This window comes from Pogona vitticeps, chromosome 1 (genome assembly GCF_051106095.1).
Source record: "Pogona vitticeps strain Pit_001003342236 chromosome 1, PviZW2.1, whole genome shotgun sequence".
NCBI lineage: Eukaryota > Metazoa > Chordata > Lepidosauria > Squamata > Agamidae > Pogona > Pogona vitticeps.
In genome coordinates this window covers 29,820,503-29,837,758 of record NC_135783.1, presented here as the reverse complement: position 1 = coordinate 29,837,758, position 17,256 = coordinate 29,820,503, and the positions used below count along the sequence as shown (strand labels likewise).

Here is a 17,256-nt window from a genome sequence, read left to right as displayed (position 1 = left end):
ACTGGAGAGAGTGTAATGGGAGAGTATTGCTATTTTTTTATGATAGCCACAGATCTTTCATGATGTCTGGAGTTCTACAGAACGCCAGTGTGCAATTCTGTCATGAATAATTCTGCCACAATCTAGATATATGTGCCCCAGCTGCATGTGAGGAAACCACAAACTATACAGAAGTTTTAAGTCCCATTTGCTCCTGCTGCATGGACACGACACAGCCTGTGCTGGAGTACATCTTTCCCTCAAAAAATACAAACTGATGGGTTACTTTAGGGGCTTTCCTGTCATATGTTTCTTGACCCACACGCAAAACAAAAACTCCTGACGGACCCACTAAGCTCACACTAATTAAAGACAAATAATTAACCGTGTTTGAACGGGAAAGATTGGCAACTCTTCTCTCTCTCTCTCTCTCTCTAACACACACACACACACACACACACACCCCAACACCACCATTGGAGAGACCTTCTTGGTGTTTAAATGGTTAGGGACTATCTCTTGCAACACTGGGCTCATCTCACTGTGCTGGAGAGCTCTTGAGAATGTTATTAGCTGGGTGTTCGCCTTGCCGTTTTTCCACATGAGGCAGATGGGTAATTACGAAGCTAATAGTCTGATTGAGAGAAATCAGATGCAGTGGTTTGCCCAATTAGATGATACATTAGCTCCCTTCTTTGTAAGCAGCTAATGTGTGAAGCAAAGTGGTATTGGGGGGGGGGTCAGAATCCTTAAACAAGTGCCGAGTTGCAGATTAGTTTGTGTGTGTATGTGTGTACATGTCTCTCTCTCTCTCTCCCTTTCTCTCTTGCTCGCTCTTTTTTCCTAATGGAGGAAAAGTGCTAAGTCTTCATTACTAAAAGCATAGAAAATGCAAATCAGGCTCTGAAACAAAAGAGTGAAGGGACAGGCGAGAATATTTGGTGTCCAATGTGTCAACCTACAACATCAATTACATTGAAATGCAATGCATGGGAGCCTAATCAAGGATAGTATAATTGTAATAATTGCATGCTTTTGTTGGAGAGCCGCTGCCGTTGTTATTGTCAACCATTTGTTTCTTCCTATTGTTTAAGGGGATGGGGGGATTTTAAATATACATGTCCATCTGAAAAAGTATGTAAGTAAAAAAAGGCTAGTGCTACTGCACACAATGTATGTCTCGCCTCCTGATTTCTAGTGGCTGCCAAATAAACAAATTCTTTAAGGCTGCTAAGTAATCGAGACAGTCAAAAGTAGACAGTTTAATTTGGTATAGCATTAATTTTACTTTCTTTTTATTATCGCTCTACTCTTCCAAGAGGAAGTTACTGTTACCATCAAATTTTAGTAGAAGAGACGCTGGTATGATGTGAATATATTTTAGCAATATTGTTGTCCACTTATATTCATCAATGTTTATTCAGCTGGTCATCATAAACATTGACCCCATAGTGCTGCTCTTCTAAAGCACTGTCTTCTCATCCTTGATTTTTGCTACTTTCCTCGCATTTCTTTTTCTCAGCCTGTTCTCTTCTTCAGTTTCCTCTAGATCTTTGATTGCAAGTACTGGATGAGTTCCTACTGGTAGAAATATGTATCAGTGGTTCCCAACCATTTTTGAATCACAACTCCCCTTGCTATGTTTGCATTAAAAGGCATTTTTTTTCATCCCTTCTCAGAAAGTAGAGACTTCTTCCCTGCCCCAAAGGTCTGTTTCTCATATATACGCATTAACACGAACTTTGACATCCTGATCTAAAAGGTCAAGGAAGAAGTTATTTAACAAGGGCCACAACACATATAAGATGATGGACAACTCCCCAGAAAACAGTTTGCAACCCCCTTGGCAATCACAACCTCCAGTTTGGGAAACACTGCTGTACATGCACAATGGGAGAAATGCTAGTAGCAATGGCAAATTAACTCTGCTGATTTGCCACTGATGATGACACCATTCCCATTGTGCACATGGAACTGTGCAACAGGATTCCTGCCTCTGTCTTCAGGATCATTATTACTTTTTGTGTTCTACACACCCCTTAGTCTCAAAGCCAATGACAGTTATACTCTGCCCCTCCATATATTGATGAACTGCTACTCGTATTATCCCATATTATTGACCAAACTGGTTGTAGCTAATGAGATTTGGAATCCAGGGTTGATAGCATTTGGAGTTCAACACCTGTAGAGAGTCACAAGTCCCCTGATCTGATCTCAAGTATGCACTGAATGCATAGCTTGAGCAAGTTGTTTTCAGGGCCACGACTCCCAGAATGCCCATAGCCTTGCAGACTCAATCATCATGCTGACAAGGGGATGATGAATGTTGTAGTCCAAAACTGTAACTTTCCAAGCTCTGTTTGGATTAGCTGGACAGAATAATTGGTATCCTGGCTGTTCACATCTTGCCTCATGCTCACTAAAAAGGGCCACATGACCCAATGCTGCTGCAGTTGTGGAGATCCTGTGTCTAAAGGGCCACGTGTAACCCTTTATCTTAAATAAATAATTAGCCCATGGATTCATTCCTTGTTGTCTTCCAGGTGCACTCTGGGTTTCTTGGAGACAGCAGGTCTCCTCTTTCCCAGGCTTCAAGGTGCTGAAATGGAAAGAAAACAAACAGAGGAAAATAAGAACACTGCCAAACTAGTCAAATTTGTCACTCTGACATCAAAGAGCTTTACCTTGAAGTAAAGACGTTTAAGATTGCCCTGTAAGTCAATGTGTCAACCAGCATACATGACACTGCTGACACACAAAAATGCTCAGTTCTGATTGCATCTGGATCTCTGAATAACAAGTAATGTGCCCTGAGTCACTGTCACTACAAATGTTTACCAACTGTTTTGCCACAAGCTCACCGTTTGTGTCATTCTCTTCAAACAGAGGCTGAAATGCATTACCAAAGTCCATTCATCTTGTTTTAGATACACCAGAGGGGAAATGGGAGACTTAACTGGAAGAAAATCCAGCTGAGATTTTCACATTAAGCATCTGGTTGTGGAAACTGTAAAGGACTCTACAATATGACAAAAAGTGTCTTGAAGCAGGATCATCAATATGGTTATGACTTCTATTTGTGATGTTCTTGGGCAAGCCCCAATAGTCACGTGCTCAAAACAGCAACTTACAGGAACAAGAGGGAGATATCAGCAAGCTCTGAAGAAACACAGTGTTTGCAACCAACTCAGAAGTACAAATGAAAAGGATTGCTGTATTTTACTGTTTATAAGATGCACCCCCTTAATTTTCTAACCCAAAAATTAAGAAAACTTATCTTTCAGGATTCAGCCTCTGGGCTCAGAACACTTGGACATTAGGAGTCCCTGTTGAATCTGAGCCTACAGACCACCACCTCCAACAAGGTGTGTTCCAATTGGTTTGTACAGCTGACATCAGTTCTGTAAAGCCCATGATTGGAGGAAGCTAAGTCTCCTGACAGCTCAGCCTGGTGACTGAAGGAAGCCTGTTTACAAAGGCAAGGTATGTGCCATTTTGTTCTCTCCCCAGCTTAGCTATCTCAGCTTACTTCTGTATAAAAGAGGCCCCTCAATTTTTAGTGTACTGATTTTGGGGAAAAGTTGTTTGTTTGTTTGTTTGTTTGTTTTGTGAGGGCGGCTCACAAAATATTTTTCTTATATATGGAAACATACAGTAGTAGTCTAATACAAGCAGGCCCCTCAAATCAATGGGATTTACAGAAGTTTTGACTCACCAGTCAGGAATTAATTCAGTGGGTCTACTCTAGCTGAAACATGTTGTTGGATTTGGGCCATTATCTTAAGGACTGGGGAAAAGTAAAACAGACCTATGGCGATTCTGCAATGTTCACCAGCCACACAGCATTGAGTCATTTGGAGAAAAGAACTGCAGGACTAGCGAATGGAACTGATTGTGTGGCAAGAAGGTACCAGTGAAGGAGAAGACACGGCTGGGAAGATAGTTCAGCTTGGCAGGTGGATAGGTGGAAGAGATTAGCTGAGACTGAAGGTAAGGTGCTTGAGGAAGAGGAGAGTGCAATGCAGGCAGGGTGTCTCTCCTTCCATTTTTCCTTTGCTCCTTTTCTCCTTTTCTCTTGCCTCGTCCAACAGAAAGTGAGAAACCAGAAGGAGAGAAGCAAGAAGAGAAACAGAGATAGTGAAGGAGAGAAAAGGAGACTTACCTCATTGTCTCAGTAGTTATTTGTTTATTTACACTGAAAAGCTGTTTCTAAATGTCCTCAAAGATGGGAGCGAAGTGAGAGCTATCTAAGCAAGCAGAGTAATCTAAGAAACAATGTAGCTAATATGGAATGCTAGTATCCCATCATCCTATTCCCAAATAATACAAAAATCACTGCAAGATGAGCTGCAATTCTTATTTAGTGGGACACCTTTCCTTTCTTTCAACTGCTCTCTTAATGCTATCAAAGCATATTCAGTCCATTACCTTCATAATACACACTGGAAGAAGCAGTTGCTCAGTGATTTGAGGTATTCCCGTGTACACAATTTGCATCAGGAAAGCTCCTTGCTTTCCACCCTTTCCTTTTATCCACGGCATGTCAGATTTCATCTGGGTCTTATTCTAAATTTTCTCTTATTTGATGGGATGAAATGCAACCCTTTTTGTACATGTTTTTAAATCTTTGCATTTTGAGAATTTTTTTAAAAATTGTACGCATTGCTTGAATGATCACTCTTACACTGGCTTAAAAGGCATTAAAATGTGCTCATTTTTCTATGCCCACTTTTCCAATGTGTGCATTTTTTTTTCTCAGACCTGTCTGTAGCAATCGATAAATATGAGGGTTCTAGAAAGCAGACTACCCAGAAGTGGTCCAGAAAAAGCTAAGTGAAACAAGTACACTGAAACTTGGTCTGAAACAGGATTCTTCATACATTCCAACTGATGAAACAAGATAGTTCTTAAGATTTCACTTAAGGAACTGAGAAGAAGTCTGAAAGTAATATATCAAGAATTGGACCTTTTAATCTCACAGAGCCATTGAAATAAAGATCAAGTAAGAGCTTTATGGTGCAATCTTGCACATGGCAGCTACAAATAAAGCCCCACTGAGTTAAATGTGATTTCCAGGTACAGTAAGTGTTTATGGAAAAAAAAGACTGCCTTGTTTTCTCTGAGCTGTTGGGCTCTGCCAGCTCACTAAAACACTGAGGCACAAAAGAGAGAAGAGGCTAAAACGTTTAACATTGCTGTTAAATCTTATTCTTCACAGCTCAAAAAGAACAATGCCATACCATCTTTACGGCAAACGCATCGCCCTCCTGTAGGAGGCTTTGCACAGATCTCTAACAATCCTGTACATACTCCAAAACTCACCCTAATTAAAAGCAAATAATCAAATACATTCAATTTGAAAAGTTGGCAAACTCACGTGTATTATTGTGTTAGCACCTTGGCATCAAAATGATCACATTGCGCTAATCTCATTGTGCAGGAGTGCTCTCGAGTATGTTATTCACTGAGCCTGTTTCATTCCCCTCCAGCTTTTTTTCTTCTCTGCCTCTCTTACCTAATTTTCTTTTTTAGCTAGAAGATCCAGGCATATTCAGTAGCCTCCAAGGAAAAAGTGCTTTATTCTTAATGTGTTTCTTGTAAAACTCAATTCATACTAAATTTCATCCCCACCCCTTTGCTGCTTAAATTCATCTGTACACACACAGCCAGATATCCTTCACTAGAGAAAGGCAGAGAAAGTAGATCAGGACCTACTGGTAGAGATCTGGGCAATCATCAAGGATTTCTGATTTTCATGGCCTTTAAATAATGGCAACCAAAAAAACCCAACCCAAAATGTTGCTGAAATAAAGATTTGTTGTACTCAGTAGTGGATTTGAACACAGGTACACTGTGGATATTCTCTATTTTCTGGCTTAAAACCAATTAAATCTTATCTCACCTAAATCAGACCCACTGAACCATTTGCTGAATGGTTCCTATGTAAATTCCACAGATTCTATGCATTTGATATGATTGGTACTAGCAAGTGGATTTAGGCCTTTATGTTCTGATATTGTAAGAGGAAGAGAAATATTTCCCTCATTTTCTATTCTCTCCATGCTCTGCTTAGCTTTATAAAATTTTAAGAACTTCCTGGGGTGCCTTCACAGAGAAAGGCTATAGCTCAGTGACTGAATAGAAGTCTTACATGCAAAAAGTCTGCAATATAACCCTGACATAGATACCCAGTGTGGTGTAGTGGATAAAGTGAGAGACTAGGATTTAGAAGACTTGGGTTCAAATCCCCGTTTAGCCATGTATACTCGCTGGCAACGTGGAACTGGGAAAATTGTTCCTTAAATGTCTCACTTACCTTGAATGCCCTATCAGGGTAACTTACAGTCAGTTCTGACTTGAAAACACACAAAAAGAAGCTTAACATCTTCAGGCTAAACAAGGAAATATCCCTCTCTGAAACCTTAAAGCTTTGGTAGTGGTGGCGGCGATGTGCCAACAAGTCACCTCCAGCATATGGTGAGCCTGCGAATGAGTGCTCTCCAAAAATGTTATGTCCCCACTGACCTACTCAGCTCTTGTAAACTCAAGCCCGTGGCTTCCTTTAGGGAGTAAACCAATCTCGTATTTGGTCTTCCTCTTTTCCTGCTGCCTTTCATCTTTCCCAGCATCGTTATCTTTTCCAGAAAATCTGTCACGGATTTGGCGACAGGAAAAAACGCAGAGTTATTGAAGACACTTACAAGTTCTTCTTCTTTTGCAAGACAGTTATATTTACAGTATTTACAGGTATTTACAGGCAGGCATCACATAAGCATGGCAGGAACTCTTTACACAAACGGACATAGTGCACAGCAGCAAATGGTGTAGAAGGAAGAGGAGGATACAAAGACACTGTTCACTTATATACATGTACATGGCATTTCTAGTCCAATCAGAAGGCAGATGACTTCATCCTTTGCACCTGGTCTTCTTCTCATTTCCAGACATTGCATCAGCTTCAGAATGATTCAGCATACTCACATCTGTGCACAATGGCAGCTTGTTAATGATACATTTATTCAGGTTCAGGCCTACAAAATTTCTATATTCTGATAAAATCTTCTCATGATATGCCCAAAGTAAGACAGCCTCACTTTCAATTTTTTTGCCTCCAGAGATGGTTCAGGCTTGATTTGCTCTAGGACCCAATTGTTCATCTTTCCAGCAGTCCAGGGTATCTGCAAAGCTTTCCTCCAGCACCACATTTCAAATAAATCATTTTTTTTCCCTTGTCAGCTTTTTTAACTGTGCAGCTTTCATACCCAGACATGATGATTGGAAATACCAGATTGTGGATAGCCTTGGTCTCCAGTGACACATCCTTACATAGCTGAGGATTGCCAAAACATTGGTCCTTCATCCGTATCCACACAGCATAGCGCGTGGTAAGGAGATAAAGTCTGGAATATCTGGAGGACCAATAGTTTCCTCCTCCTCTCCAGTGGTGAGAACGTTGAGCCAGAAGGACTAATTGGTATACGGAGGTGTCTTGTGTTCCATGTTTAAAAACAAAACAAAAACCTTGCCTTCTTTGAAACCTCACAAATCTTCTGAATCCATGGAATATCTGGAAACTGCAAATTCCTTTTCAAGGCAACCTCATTGTTAATACCCGGAGAAATGTCTGCCAATAAAGGGAAGCTGGTGATCCTTTTGACTTTGCTATTGAGAACGATAACTTTCATTGTAGCACAAAGTAACAGAAATAAATGACAACTTGTGTTTATATGGTGAGCTCACGTGCGTGGGGGGTGGAAGGGGTACAATTCCCATCCCAGCAGATGTCTTGGCTGTGGTGGGTTATTTACAAGAATACAACCTAGTTCTGAGAATGGAGAAATTTCGTCCAAAGCTTCCAGGCACAAATTGGAGCATTATTCAGGGGATATTCCACCGAGACAATGCTGGAAGAACTGTGGCTGACAAGCCTGCTGTGGATTCGATGCAGCCGACACAGCAGCTTTCTTGCTCTCCAAACCCAAAGAAAAGAATGGCGATGAGAAAAGGTTTTAAAAACAGCCCAAGAGCTAAAGGCTGCAGGCAGGGGAAGGGAGAGGTTTCGGCAGCCGACTCCTGGGTATTTGAGCAGGCTGTTGCAAACTCTTCCAGCCCTGTTGATAACATAACTCTTTCCTCTGGAGACCTGCGTGTGAAATCTGTACCTTAGAAATGAAATCTTCATTTAGCAGCAAAAGCGCCATGTGTGGAAACGGTTTTGAGTGCAGCTTTCCGCTTGCCATATGGCTAGCTGTGCCCAAATTTTCAAAACTGATGAACAAAAGCTCCAGTGCTTAGAAAGCATCAAAGAGAGTTTTAGTCAAAGCCTTAAATGACAAATCAACCCAACTGCACCCAATAGGTCTTCATATTGCAATTTAGCTGGGGCTGGGAGTTTGAATTTTGATGGTTCCTCCCAGGCCAAGTCACTCAGAGCACATTTGGCTGATAGGGTTACACTCAAGGATGGAGACTCAAGTTGCAAGGCTCACTGTTAAGTCAGACTAAAGTTGCACCGGTAACTGGATTTGGACTAGACAATGGGATTTTTTTTTTCAATGACTCAGACTTGACTTGCAACTTGCAACCCACTGACCACCTCCATTTATTTCTGGAGGAATGAGCTTGTTTTTAATAGGGACTCAGACTTGGGACTTGGGACTCAGGACTTGGTACCAAAGACTTGGACTTGGGATGGACCCAAAGATTCGCCAACATCCCTGCCTACACCCCCTGTCATCTTCAGCTTCCTTGGGCAAGCTGCACAGCCAAAGAGCTCCACCAGAACCAGAATAAGGAATTGGTAGACCACTTTGGAGTATGTACACCTTAAAACAGCTTAGGAAGGTCATCATAAATTAGAACTAACTTGATGACACATTGCTGTAGCAGTTGTTGTTGTTGCTTTGACCTTTATCCTGCCCCATAATGGTAGTGCAAATGAAATAGTTTTAGTCTGGCAAAATATTATTCCTTGCAACAGTCCTTGAATCATGGGTCACAGACACAGCTTGTTGCTTAATGCACTGGTTCTTAACCTTGGGTTACTCAGGAGTTTTGGACTGCAACTCCCAGAAGCCTTCACCACCAACTGTGCTGGCTGGGGTTTCTGGGAGTTGCAGTTCAAAAACATCCAAGTAACAAAGGTTAAGAACCACTGGCTTAATGCACTAGTTATGCTAGAATAGGGAGTGGGGATTTGGTGAATCAACTCCTCTGTAAGTGCCATTGATAAAATTGGGCCTATCCTAGTTGTGACTTATTGTAGTGTAGCAAATCACAACTAGAGTAGGCCCATTTGAATTAGTGGAACTTATGGAGGAATTAGGGACGTGGTGGCACTGCAGACTAAACTGCAGAAGCCTGTGCTGCAGGGTCAGAAGACCAAGCAGTCGTAAGATCGAATCCACGTGACAGAGTGAGCGCCTGTCGCTTGTCCCAGCTCCCGCCAACCTAGAGGTTCGAAAGCATGCAAATGCAAGTAGATAAATAGGGACCACCTCGGTGGGAACGTAACAGCGTTCCGTGTCTAAGTCGCACTGGCCATGTGACCACGGAAGATTGTCTTCGGACAAAACGCTGGCTCTATGGCTTGGAAATGGGGATGAGCACCGCCCCCTAGAGTCGAACACAACTGGACAGAAATTGTCAAGGGGAACCTTTACCTTTAATATGGAGGAATTAACTCACCAAATCCCCATTGATTCAATTGGCCTACTCCACTATCTAGCCAACTATTCTACTGTGACACCCTCCACTAAGCAACAGGATTTCAGCCAACATGTTGCTCAAGCAGGGTGCCAGCCTTGTTTCCTCAGATATTCTATTTCATTTTTGGCCTTTTTTTGTTTTCATTTTGAGACCACTGTTAGGATAAATTATTCTGCTGAGTAGGCCACCTGTCAGCAGAGTTTCCAGGTCAGCAGATCTTATTCCCTGATATTTCAGAGCAAACACCTAAGCCAACAGACTTGGCCCTTGTGTTGGCATAGAGGTAGGCCAGGAGTGGAACTGTGGAACCAGTTCTGGGCCAACCCCTTGTGCTAAAGTGAATCCAAGCAAATGGGCCCAGACGTTTGGTAAAACCCAACTACTGAGGTAATGTTTCATTCAAGTGTTAAGGAAAAGGCATGCTTTTGGTGGAATGACAAATGGCAAAATGTGCAGAAAGAGTGACAAGAGCATGCCCAAACTTTAATATTATGTTTGTATATGCCTAAATCAACCTTTCTTGTCCTCCATTGCTGCTCTTTCTGAGATTTGTTTTCCTGCCTGGAGCATAGCAATTCCCCCAGATTTTGGCTAGCACCCTGAGATCTAGCAACCTTTATCAGCCATTAACAGGAGCTTCAAAAAGCACTCTTGCTCCAGGAGTGGTAGTTTGCTATACGTAGGTAGGAGCATTCGTGAGTCTTCTTCTGTAACTCTTCTGCCCCTCTTTCACTCCGCAGTGCTGGACTGGCACCACTTATCTGATTCTTTTCACTAAAGGAACTATGGACAAGGACTTGCATGCATGCAAGAACATAAGAAGTGCATTTGGACCAGACTAAAGACCTTACTTCGACATCTAGCTTTAAAGGCCTCACAACGAAAGGCACTTGGGGACACTCTGACAGTGTAACCCATGTTTATGTCCAGAACTGGACCAGGGCAGAAGACCTGGACAAGCCAAATTTTGGCTCTTTCCACTGCTCTCAGGGTTCCCCAAATCAACATATTTAAAAAAGAAAAGAAAACCTTCTCAATGTAATGTATGGGTGCCATTAGAGTTAGGCATGATTTGAGGGAACTTCTAAAATAATCTCTATGAGAGACTGAAAGGGCTGTGCCTAGGTCATTTCAGGCTCCTTGCCCTCTCCATCAACCCACTTTGTCCCTGTCTGACTTCCTGGAAAGGAATGGTTGAAGCTACCTGAGAAATTTCCAGGGGGTGGGTGGCAAGGAGGCAGAAGAAAGATCCAACAGCAAATCCCCTTCTCCGTAACTGGAGCTTTGCTGGGCGTCATCAAAGAAAACCGAAGAGTCACTTTTTCCTATGGCCTCAAGGACACATTTACTGTACCAGAGGATTGTAGCCATAATTTGACTTCTAATTTTTTCATAGCCTTTTATAGCTTTTGGGTTAATGTTGAGGTTGTTATGCAAGTAGAAAATCTATGTCAGAGCTGGGGAAGATTAATGTCTGAGGTTTTATTTGCAACTTCAGATGCTGACTGTAGTATGTTAGACTGGGAGTAACTTTTCTGGCCTGGAGTGATTATGTGTCCAGCACTAGCCTTCGGTCTTTGAATTCAAAGAGACCCACCACCACCACCTCTTTGATGAATATCTTTTTCCCTCTCTTTAGTCTGTTGGCAGCAGTTGTCTCTTTGCTGTTAAATTATACAGTTCGTTGCTGAGTATGCATGTAGTAAAGAAAGCAGCATAAACAAGTCTGAGGCATGTCTAATGTATCAGAGAGAGTTGTTGAGACTTTAAGTGTCAGCTGATGAGAAAGGGGTGGACTCTGGGGGAATTTGTAGCTATTCTCCTCCGTGGATCTCTGTACTTTCTACAATGCAAAAAGAATTTTGACCAGAAATTCAAAACTTTGCAACAGTTACTGCAGGGGATTTCAGTTCCCAGAATTTTGAAGCCAGCATGGCCATCTCCCAGAATTCCCAAGTCAGCATGGCCATTGGCCACTTTGTCTGGGATATTCTGGGAGATGCAGTCATGGATGGAAAAGTAACTTTTCCTTTTTTCTGTTTGAGTGTTGCTGAAAAATCAAGACACTTGCCTTCGTCTCAAAGTCAAAGTACATTGTCTTCTCGCTCAGTGGATCAATGCAAAATTCAAAAGGTCGATACTCATGTGCCTGTTTATGAGCTGTACCAATCACCTTCCTCTGTCCTTATCCTTCATGATCCATAAGATGATGCTTCTAGGCTGGGGGAACAATAGTGCTGGGCCTCCTGAAGATGCCATTCTTCATGCAACCAGAGGAAGGGAAAGGTATTTTATTTAAAATATTCAGCATATCATTTTTCTTTCCCTTTTCTCGTTATTCTTGCTAATTAATGATGCTGTTAATGTTTACATGTGAGCTTTCTTCCCACCTTCCCTACAACCTCAGCCCTCCCCCAACTTCCACTCGATTTTCACAGAGCAAGTCATAATCCTGTGTTTGTTCCAGCACGTTCACTTGGCAAAGAAATTATTGTAACATCACAAATTCAGCTCTAGGAGTTTGCAGGCACATCAGGAGGATGAACAAGCCAGCCTCAGTTGTGACAGAACGTTATATCCTTTTTTTTTCCTCCTCCAAATGAAGGTCATGCAAAACTTTTAAGGAAATTGAAATAAAAAGAAATTGGGTTTTATTCAAGCACGCAGAAATGCTCAAAGTAGATGATGAACTGACCAGTTCTAAGGTCTAGCCTACACATGCAAGAGAAAATAATAATCATGTGCTGTCAAGTCAATTCTGATTCCTTCCTTCCTTCCTTCCTTCCTTCCTTCCTTCCTTCCTTCCTTCCTTCCTTCCTTCCTTCCTTCCTTCCTTCCTTCCTTCCTTCCTTCCTTCCTTCCTTCCTTCCTTCCATTTGTATCACACTCCTATTGGTGCCAAGGCACTACTTTTGGCAGTTTGCAACACATATAATAGAGAACAAAAACAAAGATAAAAGCATTAAAAGTAACAACAATAACCCTTTCCAAGTTTTTCTAGGTATAGGGTACTCGGAAATGGTTTCACTATTTTCTTCCTCTAGTGGCAACCTAGGTCAATGCAGTTTGCCTAAAGCCACACAGGCTGGCTCTACTTACAGTGGGAAATTGAACTCCCAACCTGTGCTTCAGAGTCAGATACCTAAATCAAGGCAATACTAAAGTTTGGAGATAACAGAATAGCCTGTAATCCTGTACTAGAGGTATGTTCCTCTGAACTCTTCTACATCTTAATTCTCAATAGGAATGTAAATCCTTGCTATTATCATTCATGAATGTAAGGGGGAAAGTGAGGTTGAAATGAAGTGAAATAACAAGGACTGCAACATTGTTCTCCCCCCTGTGAGGATACTGAGGAGTTTCCTGGTGCTCTCGGTAGAGTTCTGGTATGGGTGAGATCACTGCTTTTCACAAAAGTATTCAATTCTGTGCATAAAATTATGCAATGTACACAGTCACACAAATTGTCCAGAAATTAGGATGGGTAGATAATCTCCCTTGATTTAAAGCATCTTTCCATGTTTCTATTCTTTGCCCTGTGCGGGGGTAAAAGTGTGAACCTACAGATGTTGTTGAAGTACAGCTTCTAGTGTTCCTTAAGGACTGAGAGAAGGTGTAGTCCTCGGGCCTCCAGAGGGCCGTATTCTGCCCTACCCTTCACTTACACAAACCATCCCTGACTGACACAAATTCACCTTGAATTCTGCAAAGAACAGAGACATGTTCTTGGCTCTCAGTCCCAAAATGTAATGTCTATTTATATCTTTATTCATTTATACCTAATATTTCTTACAAAGAGCTCCACAGCATGCGGGATTCACCCTACTGAACCTGACAAGAGTACTCTGAGGTAAACAATAAGAAAAAAAGATTGGCCTAAAATCCCCAAATTAAGCTGTATATCTGAATAGTGGCTTGATTATGAGTCTCTCCAGACCTAGGCCTGTACTCTGACCACTATGTTACACTCCTTGACATGTGTGAAGGTGAAGCAGGTCTTTCAGAGCCCAGCATCCCATCTCATGCTGGTTCCTGTTTACAGGTAATTGTCATCTTCTCCACTCACCTCAATGTCCTTGAAGGGTGCTGAGGGTTGCTCTTCTTGGTTGTCACTGCTAATCTTGCCTTTCCATCTGAGGCTGCTTAAGTCACTCAGTCACCTATTACCTTAGGGTATTATCATGAGAGAATAGATTGTGAGATTTCTTCAGCTGTTTCGCCAGTATGAAAATACAGTAATCATTCTGGGGTATTCTCACATCTTCACACTTGAGGATGAACTGTACAAATACCCTACTTGTGTTGGTAACTTGTGCTGTTGCTGTTGTTTCCCTGTCAACCACAGTGTCTTGGATAATGTGTGTACCAAACTGCAACCTCCTTGGTGATGTGAAAACATTTGAATTATTTGTTTAGGTAGAGACATATTTGAGAAGCACATATACAAAAAGAAAATCCCCTCAGTGGGCTTTCCTGGGGGGCGGGGAAGAATCTTGACTGATATATATGAATGTTATGGGTGGTAGGTGCCATTAAGTCACAAGCAACTTACAGCAAATCTTATGGGGTTTTCAAGGTAAATGAAATATTTAAGGAGTCATTTTATCAGTGCCACACTTCACCAAGTAGTGAGTTTTCATAAATGAGCAGAGATTTGAATCCAGATCTTCTAAGTCCTAGTCTGTCACTTTATCCACTACATTACAGTGGGTACCTCCATACAGGCACCTACCAAACTTCAAGTTAGTTGATTTTACAATATTGGATTTATCTCTGCAGGCAGGGAAAGAGCAATGATCCAGATTTTCTTTGGACTTAGGGTGTTTCTGGCTACATGTTTGCTACTCATAAGGTAGATGATAAATGAATGGATAATACGAAGGATCGAGAAGTGGCTTCTTGTAGGGAAAGCAGAGAGGAAGAGAGACAAGGAGAGGTATCTTCAGTAGCTTCAGTTAACATACCCAATGGCCCTTGATGTGCTTGATAGTAATTGTCACATCTCATGTCAAATCTTGCCTGGACAAATGATCCCTGAAGACTTGGGTTTGCCTCAGAGACTAATATTAGCAGCTGCTTGCTTTAGGTTAACCCTTCACCTGCCTTTCAGCTGCTTCTTTTTTTGCCCTAAGCCAAACCTTTTAAAGGAGGGTTGACTGACTTCAGAGTACATTGGACAAGAGCGCTGCAGGACAGAGAACGTGCAGTGGAGAACATCTGTGTGTGAGTTTGTCCTTCCATAGGACATTGGTAGGGATATCCCAGAGCAAGCTTGCATGGCTTTTGCTTTGAAAGGACAAGATTACCATCTGGCTGCTCAGCTGATATGAAACAGGATAGGACCCAACCGAATCTAAGCAGAGCTTGGAAATGTTACTCTCTTTTTGGTAGATTGCAATGCCCAGAATCCTCTCAACATCATGGCTGATTACTTTTTCCAGCTCTGTAAGTCTTATTGGTCACAATGGGAAAGATTTAAATAAATTATTATAATGAGTGTGACTTAAACGGTGTTTGACAGTAGGCGAAGCAGGCTTTCTACAAGAGGTGATTCATGTAGTTGGACAGGGTGGTGATGGTGGGTGTTGTTGTTTAGTCATTAAGTCATGTCCGACTCTTCATGACCCCATGGACCAGAGCACGCCAGGCCCTCCTGTCTTCCACTGCCTCCCGGAGTTGTGTCAAATTCATATTGGTTGGTTCAATGACACTGTCCAACCATCTCATCCTCTGTTGTCCCCTTCTCCTCCTGCCTTCACACTTTCCCAACATCAGGGTCTTTTCCAGGGAGTCTTCTCTTCTCATGAGATGGCCAAAGTATTGGAGCCTCAGTGGTAACTTACCTCAAATTTGAAGGGTTACTCCTTTCCTGGCCAGGAACTACCCATGCCTTTCACTGTAAATATTATCTACAAGTAGCCATTCTATCTGGATGCAACAGAGAGAGAAATGGAAAACTTGGTTTCTTCCACTCCACTGGCTTGTTTGAGACAACAACTGCATATTTTCCTGTAAGGTAAAGGTAAAGGTTCCCCTTGACAATTTTTGTCCAGTCGTGTTCGACTCTAGGGGACGGTGCTCATCCCCGTTTCCAAGCCATAGAGCCAGCGTTTTGTCCGAAGACAATCTTCCGTGGTCACATGGCCAGTGCGACTTAGACACGGAACGCTGTTACCTTCCCACCGAGTGGTCCCTATTTATCTACTTGTATTTGCATGCTTTCGAACTGCTAGGTTGGCGGGAGCTGGGACAAGTGACGGGCACTCACTCCGTCGCGTGGATTTGATCTTACGACTGCTTGGTCTTCTGATCCTGCAGCACAGGCTTCTGTGGTTTAGCCCACAGCACCACCATGTCCCTTATTTTCCTGTGTTCACTGCAAAGGATTTAATGCTCACTGCAGAGCATTTAAGTGCATTTGGTTCAACATGTTTACACAGCTTCCATTATCAGAAGCCCTATATTCTCAGGGTTGCAAGTCGTGGGAACAATGTGAATGTTTTCACCCGTTATCAGAAGCTCTTCTGTTCAAGTTGAACACGTGAAAGTCTGAGTGACTTCCAGATTGGAAGAATGCCTATTCACGGCTCTCCCCATCACTCTTTTCCTTTTGTGCCCTGTATTTTTAGATTGGGGGTCAACAGAAGGTAAATTTGGAGCTACCGGTAGATCTTTGAATAATTTGAAGTAGGTTGACAACAATTTCTGGCCCCAGTGATTTGACTCCCAGTTGATCAACAGCAATTGAGTAAGCTTTGGGGTAGCAAAGTGGGATTTTGTGGGTGGCGGTGGATTCTGAATTCCAGCCAGTTCAAACATTCAAATTCCTGTGCTCAGAGTTCTGTAATTCTAAATGTTTGTCTTTTGATCCAATCTCAAACTCATGATTCTAACCGGATCACACACATGATTCTAATGAAGTAACTCATGATTCTAATAAACAGCAATGGAGATCTCACAACCCTACAGTCTGTCCTAGGAAGAGTCATATTTTTGGACTATCTCCCTGAACCACCTAAGGGACCATAGTATCTTGGGGGCTTCTAGAACTCTAGTCCACACACATACACATTTCTAAACTCAGGTCTGTTCCCTACTTCAGACTATAGGTTTATAGTGTTTAGTAAATTTTAGATGAATTATAAAGTAAATTATAATATAGGCATGTTGCAGCGGTAGTTTTATTTATACAGTGCTAAGGCTCCAGTACTTTGGCCATCTCATGAGAAGAGAAGACTCCTTGGAAAAAACCTTGATGTTAGGAAAGTGTGACAGCAAGAGGAGAAGGGGACGACTGAGGATGAGATGGCTGGACAGTGTCTGCAAAGCAACCAACATGAATTTGACACAACTCCGGGAGGCAGTGGAAGATAGGAGGGCCTGGCGTGCTCTGGTCCATGGGGTCACGAAGAGTCGGACACGACTAAATAACTAAACAAAAACAAAGAATGTACACAAACCACCAGTACCAATAAAAAACCCACATCCTTCCCTGCACCAACTAGGTTTTATATTTCTATGGGGAAAAGAAGGAAGGAGGCCAGTATTGCATTGAAGTGTAGGATATGT

General features: G+C 42.1%; 1 long non-coding RNA gene across 1 annotated transcript; it reads right to left on the bottom strand.

Annotated features, from left to right (window-relative positions):
- Window positions 1–1,216: 1,216 nt before the first annotated feature.
- Window positions 1,217–13,947, bottom strand: LOC140704486 (uncharacterized). The gene is made up of 2 exons (XR_012083700.2): window positions 13,754–13,947; window positions 1,217–2,578 (listed from the first exon to the last, which is right to left on the bottom strand). It is a non-coding gene; the product is annotated as an uncharacterized LOC140704486 (long non-coding RNA).
- Window positions 13,948–17,256: the final 3,309 nt, after the last annotated feature.